The following is a 16,033-nucleotide window of genomic DNA, read 5'->3' on the forward strand; positions in this document are numbered from 1 at the left end:
ATTTAAGTTCCAATTTCTAAATGTGAAAGAACAAAATACATAATAATAGATGTATCCCAATATTGAAACTAATCTGGCTTTTTGTCTAGGACTGGAAAGGCACATCAAAAGATGTGGTAAATGCTAGGGCAGCAGATCTTAATCACAACAAAGAATGGTCTTTTTCGTTAAAGAGTATTTTATGCATTTTAGAAGCAGAGTCCTGCTGCTACTTCTTTTTTAATCTTATATATTACAAGGAGAAAATGTTCGGTTCCAGCCTCAAGTGAAGTGATAGATGCAGCTCTAGAGACAGAAATATTAGTAAAATAGCATTACTGAGGTAGGCAGCAGGTAATCTATTTTTTACATAGTGAGTTAGTACCTTCCATCTTACAATGCAGTTACAGACTGATGAGGCTTGGAGTTGTGGAGAGCATTCTCTAGCCCTGTATCAGAAAGAAAAGGTTCTAGAGATGGACAATGAACTGTTGTAAAGAGGTTACTGTGAAATAACCTGGAGTATCAACTGCTGGAAGGGTCTATGTAGGAGGGATCAGGACCCCACCAGCTGTCTTTCACTTAATGTCACTGCATAAAGTAAGGCCTCCTGCTGTTTGCTGTCCCATGTCGCTCAGTGGCTTTAGTTGTGAGACAAGTGACTATTACTGAAAATGCCACATCCACGTGATGAGGATGCAGGTTTGATTCTTCTCAGTCTGGGAAAGGAATTGAATGGAGGTCTCCCAGCCCCTGGATGTGCTGTGCAAAGGATGGTCAACGTTATTCCTACATAGGTATCATCTCTGAGATACCTGTGTAGGAAACCCAAATACTCTGAGCAGGCAGCAGACTAAGGAAATGTAACATACAACACTGTGCCAAGCATTTGTATTTCTTCTGTTTGCCTCCAGGCTGCTCCCACTCAATGAGAAAAACACCCTGCATTATTTACAAGAGATGCCCACCTCGTTTCACCTCTCAGGCAGTAACCTACTCCCAGAAGCTGTATTTTGTGGTGTCAGAGAGTGATCCCTACCCCCTGGCCATACAGATCTTAACGAATCTCTAACTATTCCATCCCTGGAGGTGTTCAAGGACAGGCTGGATGGGGCTTTGACCAACCTGATCTAATGGGCATGGGAGTTGGAGTTAAATGATCTTTAAGGTCACTTCCAACCCAAGCCATTCCATGACTGTATGATCCTTAAAGTAGCTAACCACCACAGATGAGGAAAAATCTAGTAGGCAGGTAGTAAGGATGAGGATGGGTCAGAACCTGGAGTGAAAAGAGACATATGCCAAAGCAGCAAAGCAGACACGTCCCGAACTGCACTTTGGAAATAACCTGCTTTCATGTGAACTTGGGTGTTTTTTACATAAGTCATTTGCCCAAGGTAACATAGAAGCTGTGTTGCAGAGCAAGGATGGACACAGTGGAGCGAGGCCCTGTAAAAAATATATATTTGTTAAACAAGGTCCATCTCAATTTTGCTTATGGGTTTTGCTTGTGTTAATATTCTGCTGCAGCCATCCGAAGCCAGGCACAACACACAGGTTACCGAGCTTCAGGAAATAAACCTTTTTAGCAATGCCTGGCAGCAAGTTAGGATAAATCAAAGTTCATCCTCTGTTCTCACCCACCCCGCACAGAGAAATAGTGGAAATACAAAACAAAACACATACATGCTAAAAATTGAGATTTTAAAAATATCAGTACACTTTTAGTAATCCCAGGTGTTATTAATAGCATCAGTAGAGACATTTATTTTCCCCGCACTAAAACTAGAGTTTTAATCCCCTATTGATTGAAGCCGAAGTGCAGGACACACTGCAATTTACGTGATTGATTCATGTACCTTGAGGGAATCAAGTCATCTGTAAACCAAATTTTTTCTTCCCTTAGAGATCCCTGTTAGATAAATGTCTCTGTAAGCAAAATATGTTCTTTAAATTAAGGGCAAGAGGTCAAATATACTGCTCGGAAAAGCAGGCAGAACTTCACTGAAGTCCAGACGGAATACTTAACATGACAAACATATTTCCATAATTTATGAGAAGGAACTTGGATTAGGAAAAATATTTCTTTTTAAAACTAGGAATGTATATAATTCCATATAGAACATACATTTGGCAGTACCCAGAAAGTGGTATTTACCTGTTTATGTATATTAAGAATGCGTTTTTTCCAAAAGGAACACATTATTGTGGAAGTCTAGTCTAGCGTCCAATTCAGACACCCAGGATGTGTTCTGATTTTCAGACAGCGCCAAGCATTTTCCATATTAAAACTGCTAGTCTTCACTCAGGTGTAAAATGACAAGCTGGAATATCCCAGTTACTTCATGAAAGGAAGACTGCAAACCTCTTCAGAAACCACAGATAAATCACCTTAGGAAGAAAGTCAGGAGGAGACAGCCCTGGACGTCTCTGGTGCATGTGCTCCTGATTGACGCCTCCTTAAGCATTCTCTTTAAAAGCTTCATGTCAAAGTTTCTCCAGTCTCTTGACAAACAGAATTTTTGCTACATTCATCCCAGCGGGGGAAAGCGTGATAACTTAGAAGGATGAAACTCAAAAGTATTTCTAGCTCATTTGAAATATCAGCAACCATGACTAGGTAATAGAAAGCAAAGCTTTTTAGTTATTGTCATTGCTGTGGACCTATATGATGCCATCTCAGACAGCAACAATAACATTTGATTTTTCTTCTACATTTGTCTTGCAGGGATGAAGTGCCTTGGGGAGAGAATGAAACAACAACTCAGAATTTGTACATGCATATATTTATTTATATGCTGAAAGACACAGCTAAGAAGTTGAGGATGTACTACACATTAGCTTTCTGATACACAGCATTCAAAGCCAAGAGCTAAGTAGTTCGCTAAGGCAAGGTGTTAGATCTGTTTTGAGTAAAAATCTAATTAATATTTTCTGATTTCTTTATTTTGGGGTGACATTCAGTCTGGACACTGCATGTTTAGGTTGGGAGGAAGCTACTGTGGCCACATTTCTTTCATACCAATGGTTGAAATGGGTCGTTTTGAGTTGGCTGCTACATAAGCATCACAGAAAGCCTGGGAGAATCATGACCGAGCTGAGCCTGCTGCCTTCTCCACACAGGTAAGAGCTGATAGCAGGGATGTCCTTGCACTGCTTATCCCTTGTTCACCTCCATCATCCTTAGCTGGTAAAAGCAGCATATCGGCTCTCAAACCAACATGTTCAGGTCTCTGGGGTGAGTGTGAGTGGGTGACCACCACCAGCCCCAGGAGTGGCAGCTTGCCTTGTCCTAGCAGGCTGGCCTGTTACCATCCTGCAACCAATACACCACTTCAAATTGATGAAGCATGCTGTCCTATTATAGAGACACCTCTCTGAAAGCTGCACATGAAGGTTGGTATGAGTAAAATATTTGTTATTATGGGCCTTTTTTCCCCTTTATTCTGTATTATTGATGGCAGAGGTAAAGAGATTCACGTCTCCCCCGTGCACACTATCTTCCCAACAGGGTAAGTTGTAAGGAAATTATTATTGGAAGACACCTCTGTAAAACAAGGTAAATGAATCACTTCTTCCCCACAGAGAATGGCTTTTACTCATTAGGCTATTACAAAGCTCTCATCAAATTTAGCTCAGGCAAAACAATGGAGAGCATGAACTCTCCTTACACAGGGCCAGCAGGGAGGTGGGTGATGCAATGTTTGGAAAACTACTTCTGTTTCCAAAACTGCAGTGAGCTGTTGGAATGAACCTGGATATTTAGTTCAATACCTTCCTTGTTGGCTTCCTAAATACGTTTTTGTTTTCATGCATTCCTGTGCAGCCACATCTCAGCTGGATCTAATAGCACCACCAATTTGAAAGGAAAATTGCTTTTGGTTTCTTACGATATTTCATGCATAAAGCAGCCCTCACAAACAGAAGATGCAATTGCTCAGCCTGTGCAGAGCAGGGATAGTTACTGAAGCCTCAGCAAACAGATGGGGTGAGGTCTTCTTGTCTTCTCTGGTTTTCCAGTCTCCAAACAAGCCCAATCCATGATCCCTCATGTCATGACCAGGGACTCCAGACTACACAGACACAGGAGACGACCAAAGAAAAGCACAACTATATTTCCAGATTTGCTTTCCAGACTGAGGACACATCAAATTTTAAAATTATTTGGAAAAACAAACAAACAAAAAAAGGTTTCTGCAAATCTAGTGCAGTGAAAACTAAGGTGTCAGTTGTTTCCACAGTTAGCTGCAGTGTTTGTACATTCCTGCTTGTTTGCCAGTCAGATATATGCAAGGAAAGGTTTATTATCTTCTACCCAGAATAGTTTATTGTATCTGTTTAAACGGCTATGAAAGAGCGTTTGGAGGAGCAAGAAGCTCTATTTATGGGCTGCATTGCGGTAGCTGAAGACATATTTCTATTCACTTGTGGGAGGTGAGGATTTTATTTTTCCTTTTAAGACGTGTTTGTACATAATGCTGTCGGAAGGTGCCAGACACCACCACAAACACCAGTCCTCTGTTCGTCTGTCCTTAAAACAACCTGTTCAGTGCCCCATGCATAAGGGACTGCTCCTCCTGGGCTCCTAGACCTGGGGTCTGGCAGCAGGAAGGCTGCAGGGCATCATGTCCTCTGACACCAAGAGCCTGTGATGCTATTCCACGATGTATCTCGCTCTGTGCATCGCACTGTGAGGTACAGCCGCTGCCAGCTGCTCTTTTGTTAACGCGGATATTTAGCTCACATTTAACCTCGCTCAGATTTATCACAGCCTTTCTTGAAACTGGTGGGAAGTTTATCTTCGCTGTTTCTATGGGAAATTAATCAAAGCCCAGTAAAGATATATAAATAAATAAATAAATAAAAGAAAAAAGAAAAGAAAAGAAAAGAAAAGAAAAGAAAAGAAAAGAAAAGAAAAGAAAAGAAAAGAAAAGAAAAGAAAAGAAAAGAAAAGAAAAGAAAAGAAAAGAAAAGAAAAGAGAAAAAAAGAAAAGAAAAGAAAAGAAAAGAAAAGAAAAGAAAAGAAAAGAAAAGAAAAGAAAAGAAAAGAAAAGAAAAGAAAAGAAAAGAAAAGAAAAGAAAAGAAAAGAAAAGAAAAGAAAAGAAAAGAAAAGCCTCAGAATGACTACTTAGTTATGAACCTAATAGTGAAGCATCATCCCAGCACCTCACTACGATCTCAGGTAGTGACACCAATGTCCTTTTTCCCATCTTTTTTTCCTATTTTGTTACACATTGGATGGGCTCAGCTGCCTATGGATGTACAGGGTATGAGGTAGAAGGGGTTGCAGCCAGCAAATTGTTTAGTAAATTGAGGACCAGATAGGGCCAGGAGCAAACAAGAGCTTGTCAGAAGAACAGCATGAACCAGGACACGTGAACACAAAGCCCCAAACCTTTTGCACCCCAGAAGGGTCCCAGCAGCTTCTCATGTCCTACAAAGCCATGTTTATGGGAATGATGATTCAGAACCTCCATTTCCCATTGCTTTGCCGGTAGCCCGCTTACAAATCATCTCCAGCTCTAGAAATGCATCTCACACACAAAGAAGGTGGAAACGGGGACTAATTTTAACCCATCAGGAATGTGTCCAGGCTGTCAAACCCAAGTTGTGTGTCTTTGTGAGGGGGAAATAAAAGGAAGGGACCTAAGAGCACTTGAGAAAAAATTAAAGGCTAGCAGAAGCACATCACTAATTCACAGAAATCGTGCAGACAGGTTTTAGAAGAGCACTGGTACAAAGTAATAGGGTATAAACCCTTGATTCCTTTAAAAATGCTAGTGCCAATCATCTCAAGTTTGTTATTTACTACCTCTCTGTAGAGCGGCCTTTCACTTTGAACACTGAATGAGAAATTTCTCTGGACAACAGGCCAGCAGCAATTAAACTTTAAAATCCAATTCATTACCTTAACCCCACAGCCTCTTATATTTTGGGAAGGGAAAATGGGAAGGGAAGGGAAGGGAAGGGAAGGGAAGGGAAGGGAAGGGAAGGGAAGGGAAGGGAAGGGAAGGGAAGGGAAGGGAAGGGAAGGGAAGGGAAGGGAAGGGAAGGGAAGGGAAGGGAAGGGAAGGGAAGGGAAGGGAAGGGAAGGGAAGGGAAGGGAAGGGAAGGGAAGGGAAGGGAAGGGAAGGGAAGGGAAGGGAAGGGAAGGGAAGGGAAGGGAAGGGAAGGGAAGGGAAGGGAAGAACCTACATGACTTTGAGGAAATGGGGAAATAGAAACTTCACCTTTAGCATTCAGGGATTTATTTAGAGGGCTCTGTAAAGGGAAGAAGATGTCTGAAATACTTACTGGGAAAGAAAACATGCAGACTCTCCTCAGAGTCCATGCCATGTCACTCCAACCCTGCTCGCTTATTAAAAGCAAGCCACTGGAAATAGAAGCAACCAACCCCGAATGCTCCATCTTCTGATTAAAAAGAGGAAAGAAGAGGGGAGGGAATTGTTATCACTGTATTTGCAGCATGGCACGCCGATGATTTTTTTTTTAAACTTACTTTTACAAGCGCTCCATTAATAATTCATGCTGCTCCTAAAGGGCAGGGCAGCCGCTGGTTCTTTGTGGCTTCTCACAATGGCTGAGTGACAATGGTGGCTCTGGCTCCAGGCTGCTATCTCTGACTATCTGCCGGAGAGACACAGCGCTGTCCTTCCTTTGTCATTCAATCTCTGACACGGCTGTGACAAATGCTGCCGTGCCCTGCCATTCCCTTCACCCTCCGATAACAGAAATCTGCCACTTCTCAATGTGCACTCTGTGCTTCCGTCCCCCGAAGAAGTAGCTGGATGCTAATGACGCCTGGTGATGTGCAGGTCAGCTTCTGCTGGGTGCTTTTCCTCTGGTATATCTTTGGCTTAACCGTGCTTCAAAGAGCATGGCTTTTAAAGGCTGCTCTGGAACCAGCACCCAGCTAAAGCTCGTGTGGTTATGTTGTCTCCATGGGAAAAAACACAGGCTGTCTTTTTTAGCTACAGAAACAAGAGGCAAAGCCAGATTTTAGGGCAGACAGTAGAAGACCACGGATGGAAAGAAGTGCATCTGTTGGTGCTAAGGAGTTTTGGGGCCTGAGCTAGCAGAGCATGGGGTAACCCCCAGCACTGCGATACCTGCATGGGAGAGTGCATGCGGGACGTGCTGTGTACCTTGCTTCTGTGCTGAAGCGCTGCTTTGCAGAGGTTCCTAAAAGAAAACACCCCTGCTTCCCACCTCGGGTGCTTTGGGAGCAGTGGGTTTGTTCCTGACGGGCAGCACGAAGGGGTCTGGGGCTCGCTCAGGCTCTGACAGCAGCCTGCAGCCCCCTTCCTCCTCCTCTGCAGGAGGGGGGCACACATTAATGCCAAAACGATCCCATTTGCTTAACATGCAATATCCATCACAGCACACCCAAGCACCTGCTCGGGTTGCTGCTTCCGGGAAGGGGCTGGGAGCCTTGATGAGTTTCCTGTTGCCCAGCCCTTTGATCTTCCCAGATAAACATGTGTAGATAAGTGCAAAACAAGTATTAAGCCATCAAAGCTGGAGACTCCAATAGCAGCCTAATGAGTTCCCCTTGCCCTAGGAGCAGGCTGCAGGGCCTTAATTCAGCCATCGTACCCTCCAAAAACATTCGCTACATGTTGTTATTACAAACACAAGGGACAAAGACGTTACGAGGGCTTTCTATTTTCCCATAGAGGCACTGAAAGCCGCTTCCTTCATTTGTAGCTACAGCAGCGCTGCTACTGATGGCAGTCACTAAAGGAGAGCAGCTGGCACTTGTTAGAACAGAGCACTCTCTCCAAAGTCCACTGAAGCCGATGGAAAAAAAGATCTCCTTTCTTTCGTTGGATTTTGGATCATGCTCAAAGAGACCTGGTGGTTTAGAAAACAGCCTTTTTTGTGAGGTTTTTGGTGTTTGTTTTTTGTTTTTTTTTCATTTCTTTGTTACTTCTACATCTCATGTTTGCGACTAGCAAACATTTCTTCCAAGCCATACATCCAGTGACAGGAGGTTGAGTCAGCGTTACACCCACCATTTGTGTAAAATAAGAGATGTTAATTAAAAAGCTGCACAGCAGGGCTGGAACTATTAGAAACTAGAAAGGGAGAAAGAAAGAGGCAGAGCAGCAAACAGGAGCAGACTTTTGATGTCCTTTGCACATGATGTTTTTTTCCCATTAAAGCACTTTCATGGCTGTTCCACACACTTCTCAAAGCTCAATTCGTCTTGCGCATAGGCTTTGCTGAAAGGTAATAAGCAACTCCTAACAAGAGAATCAATTAACATGTAATCTTTGACATTTTGAATCATCAGCAGCTGCCAAATGTGTTTCTCCCTTATACAGAATAAAACCTATTGCTGGAGTGCTGAGAATTTGATTTTATGTTACATTTTTCCCTATTCAACCAGGCTGCTTGGCTTTCCAGTCCCATGGTGCAAAAGTGCTCTGAGTTGGTCCAACCCTTTTGATACTGAAGTCATCAACAAAACTCTTATTGATCTCAGGCTGGTTATCAGGAAAAATTTCTTTACCGTGAGGGTGGTCAGGCACTGGCACAGGCTTCCTAGAGAGGTTGTCAATGCTCCATGCCTGCCAGTGTTCAAGAGGCATTTGGGTAATGCCCTCTTTAACATGCTTTAACTTTTGTTTTGCCCTGAAGTGGTCAGGCAGTTGGGCTAGATGACCTTGGAAGGTCCCTTCCAGCTGAACTACTCTATTCTGTTTTATATCTGTCAACTAATAATGTGCATATATCTAAATATAGTAGCTGCAATAAGCTCCATCTAGCTCACCTTTCTGCCATACCGTTGGATCCCCACCAGTCTCAATGAGGCTAAGATTCTGTGCCAGTTCAAACAGTTGTAATTATCTGTGCTTGAAAGATTAACAAGGGAACAGGAGTAGATAAAAGGCTTAAACATGCATGTAAAAGTAACAGATTCAGTCAGGTAAGAAAAATTGCAGGTGGACTAATCTCTAAATCACCTGTGAAGGCTGAAAAGTTGTGAATTTGACCTCTCAAAGAGCTGCATGTATTTTACTTCTTGATAAGCTATGTAGAGCTACAGAAATAAACTCTGTCACCTGTAGCCAGATGAAAGGCTACAAGAAGGTTATAATTCTAACATCAATTATTCTGGTCCACTTGCTAGAAACAGTCACAGCTCTGAAGGTTTTTCAGTTCATCTGAAAGCCATGCATATATATATATATATATGATGTCTTTGCTGTCTTCTCTTACCTCTTCTGAAAACCAGGAAAGATAACAGCAACACTGCCATCAGCGTGTGATTATCATCACTGTACTAACAATGGCTAAGGAAGAAAGGCTCATGTGATCTCTGAACTGGAAATGACTTTTGCCAAAGAGGTAAGGAAGTATCTGGAACCAAAATCCATGAGGAAGTGATTTTGTGCAAAGTTCTGTGGACTACATAATCTAAGTAGAACAAAACTCAAGCCTTTTAACAGAGATCTTTGCCACACTACGGGGGGCAACATCACCAGCTCAGAGTCATTCTTCCCACTGGAATACACTGATCCCAGTCAGATGAAATAGTTCACACCTCAGGGTCACTAGACAGTTAAATCAGGCTGATGAAGCAGATGAATTCAGCCAAAGCACAGATTAAGCAGCACACCACTGGTGAGGCCACACCTCGAGTGCTCTGTTCAGCTTTGGGCCCCTCACTAAAAGAAGGACATCGAAGCCCTGGAGCATGCCCAGAGCAGTGCTACGAAGCTGGTGAAGGGCCTGGGACACAAGTCCTGTGAGGAGTGGCTGAGGGAGCTGGGGGTGTTTGGTCTGGGGAAGAGGAGGCTCAGGGGAGACCTCATTGCTCTCTGCAACTACCTCAGAGGAGGCTGTAGTGGAGTGGGGGTCATCCACTTCTCACAGGTAACTAGTGATAGAGGAAATGGCACCAAGGGGACGTTTAGGTCAGATATTAGGAAAAAATTCTTTACTGAAAGGATTGTGGAGCATTGGAACAGGCTGCTGAGCCACCATCCCTGGAGGTATTCAAAAGACTTGCGGATGTGGTGCTTAGAGAGATAGTTTAGTGGTAGACTTGGCAGTGCTAGGCTATAGGTTGGACTTGATGATCCCAGAGGTCTTTTCCAATCTAAATTAGCAATACTGTGACTCTGTGATCATTTTAATGTTAAAAACTTAATGTGGAGCTTAGAGTTGAAGTTCTAGCTTTGCATGACAAATTGTTTTGGAAAACAAAATTCAAATGATTTACAAATACACATAACAAAGTTGGGATAGATGGGCTTGGCTTGATTTGCATTTGTGCTTTACAGCTCCATAAAGGCCACAGAGAGCATGCTTAAATGATCAAAATGATTACTCCTAAATATTCATATTGCAGAAGCACTCACAAGCTCCAGTCACACACTAAGTCCATCTGATTTATTCAATTTGATAAAGTTGGATTCTAACATTAAGAGGCCATAAAGCCTCTCCTTTTTCCTCAGAGAAGGATCAACAGTACTTGAGTTGTCTAGCTTGTTCTTGAATCCCTGCACTGATGAAACCCTTTCCCCAAAAAAATACTTCTGTGAAGCTTTTCTTATGTCTGTTCTACATCTTTCTTCCTGATATTTAAGCTCATTTCTCCTTGTCCCTTTCACCGCATATATGCAAACTGCACAGATTCCTTCTTCTTTATAGGAACCTCACTGCTTTGTGGGAAGCTCTTACATGAAAAATGTGCCCAGTTGTTCTTTTCTTTGTGTTAAACAACCCCTCGCCTTCCAGTGGTCTTTTCTTAAAGGAAATATTTACTGCACCTCCAAAGATCAGTTCTCCCCTGGATTCTTCCAGGCAGTGCACAGGAATGTCCAAGTGCACTCCCTAGGACTGCACACACAACGCCGAGTACTCAGAAGGATCACGTTGTGGCTTCTTCAAGTTACCAGCAAGTGCATCTGAGGTAGAAGCCAAGTGAGAGCCCAGCTCAGGCGGTGCTTTTATCAGTGTGTAGTCCCACAGGATCTCAGCAGTGTAGGAAAAGATGGGTACTGGCAACACAGTCCATCAGCTGTCCCAGACAAGGCAGGTGACAAATCTAGGGAGTCCTGTGTTCATCTAGGGAATGCCACAAGGAACAACAGACAAGGCTAGAATGTAGGTCTGAGATCCATCCAGAAGACAGGGACATAGGCAGGTCGGGAAAAAAGCTACCTGCATCAGAGGTCCAAAGTCTTTTCAGGAAATAAGGGCAAAGACAGAGCTCTACCTACAGTAGATCCATGGGCAGAGAGTGTGGGTGAGGGTCCCAGGTAAGGCTTGTCGGCGACATTAAGGCCTAGCAGTGCCCTCAGGACACCAAAAGCCATACATCTTGGGCTGACTTCTGCCTTTTTTCAGACCAATTTTCTAGCAGTGCTTTCTGATTCAGTACCATATACAGGTTCTCTGCTGTATGGCTTCTACCTAGCACATTTGCCCCTAACCAGTAGTCGCACACATGACTCCTTCTTCCTTGCACTTGATTGTTTTGAATTGTATGCTATTTATTTTGGAAGCTGGGGTCAACATTCAAAATGTCATCCAAACATGCCTCCAAAATACACATGGCATTTTCAGCATTGATCCCAGCTTCCAAAATACTTGTTATGTAGATTTAATAAGCATACTGTTATAGCAGTCATGATGTCGGCAAGTACTCTGATACCCATGTTAAGAAAGGGGAAACTAAAACTCGTTGAGGCCACCATCCTGAAGCAATAACTTCAGATTCTGTCATTGGTGGAAGCCCAGGTTGTTACATACTGCTTGATTTTCAAAATACTTCATAATATTCAAAAACCTCAGAGGACATGCCAAATACTACTCACCTCTGAAGACCAGCCCTGGACATCTCACTCTGCTTAATCTTCAAAATCATCGTCCTCTGAATTTCATTTTTAAGATTACTGAAAATTCATCTATCTATTTAAAGGAATTGCAAAATTGCAACCTTATTTAAGCTGTAGTTGCCTGTCACCAGCTAGAGAATGATATTGGTTTCACCTGTACTATTTTTATCCTACAAATGACAAAGAAGGATGGCAAGAGTAACCCAGAAGGACTGTAACACTATTTCCAGTCAGCAGATAAGCTTTGCAAGTTTCGTGTAACTGAATGTAAAAGACAGTTACATCTGGGGAGAAATGCTGTATTACCAGCTGTGGATTTATGCTAGATGATGTATGAGTTACTGGTGAAAGTTTTCACCTGCATCTTTCACTGGACTGACTTCCTAGAAGCTCAGCCCCTGCCCACGACACCATGAAAACAGCAATCACGAGGGCAGCCAGCTTAAACCTCACTGCAGCTCTCTGGGATCCTGGTGGGCTGCTACCTGCGCTGAGAGCTGCTGCGATGCTCTGCCTTATGCTAATCAGACTTGACCTTTGGACGCCAAGAAACTGACAGCACAGCTCTTCAGCAAGTCCTGAGAAACTGCTCTGCGTCTATTTATAAAGCAGCTTCATCTCCTGTGCCAGATAGTGCCAGAGTCCTCCAGTCACCCGGTGTGCCAGGAGTGCAGGAATTACCACCCAGCTCCCACCTGAAGGCACGGAGCTGTTGAGCACTCAATTAGCGGCGATGAGCTCCCACGTTCCTTGGCATTGGAGAATTAGTCCTGTTGTTCAGGTGCTGATGCCTTAAAATCTCTAGCTGTGCATAGCTGATTTTGTTTTTAACCACTCTAGCTGTTCCTCGCCATCTCTAAAGCCTCCCGAGGAGCAGTATAACCCCACTGGTTCCCATTTCCATGATACATGCTCCTAACACATGCAGTTACCACATCCATAATTGCCAGTGCACATAGGCTCAATTATTAGTTTCTAAATCAGGTATTTAACTAGTCCTTTTAAATCACCAGGAGGGTGATTTAAGCACAATTTCGTATACCCTTGTGGTGTCAGCCTTAGTGAAATGGTTTGAGCACGCAGTAAATCACCCAGTATCTAAGTCTTAGCACCTTCTGTTTTATAAGCAGGATCTATCATCTCAGAACAAGTGAAGTCCTTCAATACAGAGAATCCTTTCCCATTTCTGAGTATCTGGATAAAGCTGTCTTGAACAAAGGTTGAAAAGCAGACCAACATATTCAGCATAACAAAAGACCATCAAGAGCTCTGAGCACATAGCAAAAACAGTAAGCACATTCTGCCGAATATATAGCATAAGGGAGTAAGCACAAATGTCCAGTTCAGATGGATCTTGGCTCAAGGAGGAAATATGCAATTAAATGACAATTTGGCTTTACGCTGAGCTCTGATATAGGACATTCTGACATCTAGTGTAGAAACCTTACTGATGCCTTGCAGCACTCAACGCCCTCAAGTCTTTGAGGAACAACTTAAGCATAAAGTACCAGCACTAACAGCTAATGAATGGGTCTGTGAAAAGACAGAATAAAGTAAAAAGCAAAACCTTGTAGCTGAAGACAAAACAATTTGATTCCTTTGAAGAATGGGCATGGGGACAGGAGTTTGGTGGCTTACCCATAGGATAGTGTAAATACAGAATTTTGCTGCTAAACACATAACTCTTTTTAAAAGAAAGATTTGCTTTTCCTTCTTGTGATGCTACAAGTCTGGGCTTTTTGAAAGTATTGTGTCTTTTATATGTGGCTTTGCAGGCTGTGTTCATGCTTACCTTGGTGTTACACTCCTGTCTTGGTATCTGCTAAGGCTTGACACCAGAAGCTAGACTGTAGCCTCCAGTGGCAAGCCAAAAAAAAAAAAAAAAAAAAAAGTAACATTAGCAAATAGTGTATCTTGCTTAGTATGCAGTATCAGGAATAGATTTCACCCTGCCTCCTTTTTTTAACATATGGCTAAATAAACACTAAGTTTTCTCAAAAGTAACATCTTGTATCTTTGTAGTTTAATGTACTGCAGGGAAAGCTGGAAGTTCTGCTGCAGCTTCAGGAAAAAGCAATATAAAATACAGTACTAGACTAAACACCAAAAGCATAACACAATCACTGTGACAGTCCCTCTGTTATTTACTTTCTGCTAAAAGTCCATATGCATTTAAATTTATTGTCAGCTAGCATATTTTTTACTTTTTATTTTTTCCCATTCTGATCCAGGCAAATTAAAGCACTGAGACTGGTTAAGGACATTATCTAGAGCTTTGTCCATGTTTTTTGTTTGTGTTTTTGTTTGTTTGCTTTTGTTTTCTGTTTTATTCTTTTTAATCACGCCTTAAGAAAGAGAGCTATAGTGGATCGCATTCCTAATGTAGATGCTGTTAAGTCAGCATAAGTCCTTTTGCCAGGAAAAAAAATATATATTATTCAGACAGATGGGAAAAGAACTTTTTCAGCATAAAAATTATTTTAAGTAATACAGAACTCTAAAACATTTTACCATGGCACTCCCACCCTTAGTTACACAGTGTAGAGTTTCTCCTGTCCCCATTGCACTTTTTCCACAGCTAACCATAGGGGTTGATAATAGTGAAGTCCCCAGATGCTCACAATCATCAGCCTCCTCGAGGCTGCCCAACAGCTCTGTGAGCAGAGGGATGAGACGAAACCATCAAGTATGACCCAAGGAGAGGGTACGGGGTTAGATTAATGCTCCTGTTTCCTTGGAGTGGATGAGAGAGTTCCTACACAACCTTTATGTTGGAGTGGCCTTCAGCAAATGGAAGAGGAGCAGCACCTGAGGCCCATGCTGTCTTGATGAACACCACTAGGTTCAAAAGTGAACCTTGTGTAGTGCCTCAGGAAGTCAGTGTGGATGTTTCAAGTGTTACCATCCCCCAGCCTCTCCTGACCTCACAGAACAGCACAGCTAAGACAGCAGGACATACAAGGTGTAGGAGCAAGTTCTTGCACCATGGTAGTGCCCAGAAGTTCAACTCAACACCCGAGGTGCTGGAAGCATCAAAGAGGAAAGGAAAGCTCCAGAGGGACTGAACTCTAAGCAGACATAGCTCCACATGCAATTCATTGTTTAAAGGTTTCAGATGTGACCTGAATCTGAATAACTAAAACCAAATTTTAAATAGAGCATCACTATCTTGGCTGCCTTTATGGCAAGGGAAGGGAGGCTGCTTTAGCTGGATAAACTAACTGAGCTTCGATTAAGGGATAAGACGTGTACCAAATAAATAAATAATCAAAAAAAAAAAAAAATCCAGAGTTAAAGATAAGGGATTGATCATGCAGGCTTTTTTACATTAGAAGATTAGAATTTGCTAGTATTTCTGAACATCCATCATGTCAGAAGTGGAGGACTGGTTAGCATTAGGTCAGAGGTTGGACTAGGTGATCTTGGAGGTCTCATCCAACCTAGATGATTCTGTGATTCTGTCCTTTACTTCTCTTGAGCCACGAACAGGCACCTGTTGTGATGAAACACAAGCCACAAACTGAAATCAGCAATGATTTCATTTTCCCCTTGAAATACAGGCGTGTATTGCAAGTCCTGAGCTTGTTTCATGATGAAAACTGACATGATGACAACAAATTTAATTATTTGATTTGACTTCCATTCTTTCTCCAGTCTGAAAGTGTAAAAAATTGCCCTGGGGTTATTTACCTCCCACTCAGACTCCAGTTACACCAGTGAACTCTTATCAGCAAAATGTTCTCTTATTTATTTTTTCCCTAAATTCTAATTCTGGCAGCTTGGGTTGGTTGGTCCTAACATAAAACATCTCTCTACAGGGGGGTAGCTTTCAGACCAAATAAACTAAAAAGCCAACTACCTGACACTTGTGTCATCACCAAAATTGCAAATCATATATTCAAAGAAAAGAAGTGTCACAGAACTTGTATTACAACAGCCAGAGAAACTTTCCCACTTACTTACTAATGTATTTTTCAAGTGCTCTGGAGATGACCTAAATTCAGGCCCCACATGGCTGTTAGAAATATTGCTGTTTCAGCAAAAACTGATGTTACTTCATTTCCAATGATATGGTGAATTTTTGACCTGGACCTTTTCTATCATATCTTGAAACTTATTTAATTACCATTAGATGAAGGGAATACTCAATTACAACCATTTGAAGATGGATTTGAATAAGCTGTGTAGCACCCAAAAACAG

This window comes from Aythya marila, assembly GCF_965140915.1.
Source record: "Aythya marila genome assembly, chromosome: 2".
Taxonomy (NCBI): Eukaryota; Metazoa; Chordata; class Aves; order Anseriformes; family Anatidae; genus Aythya; species Aythya marila.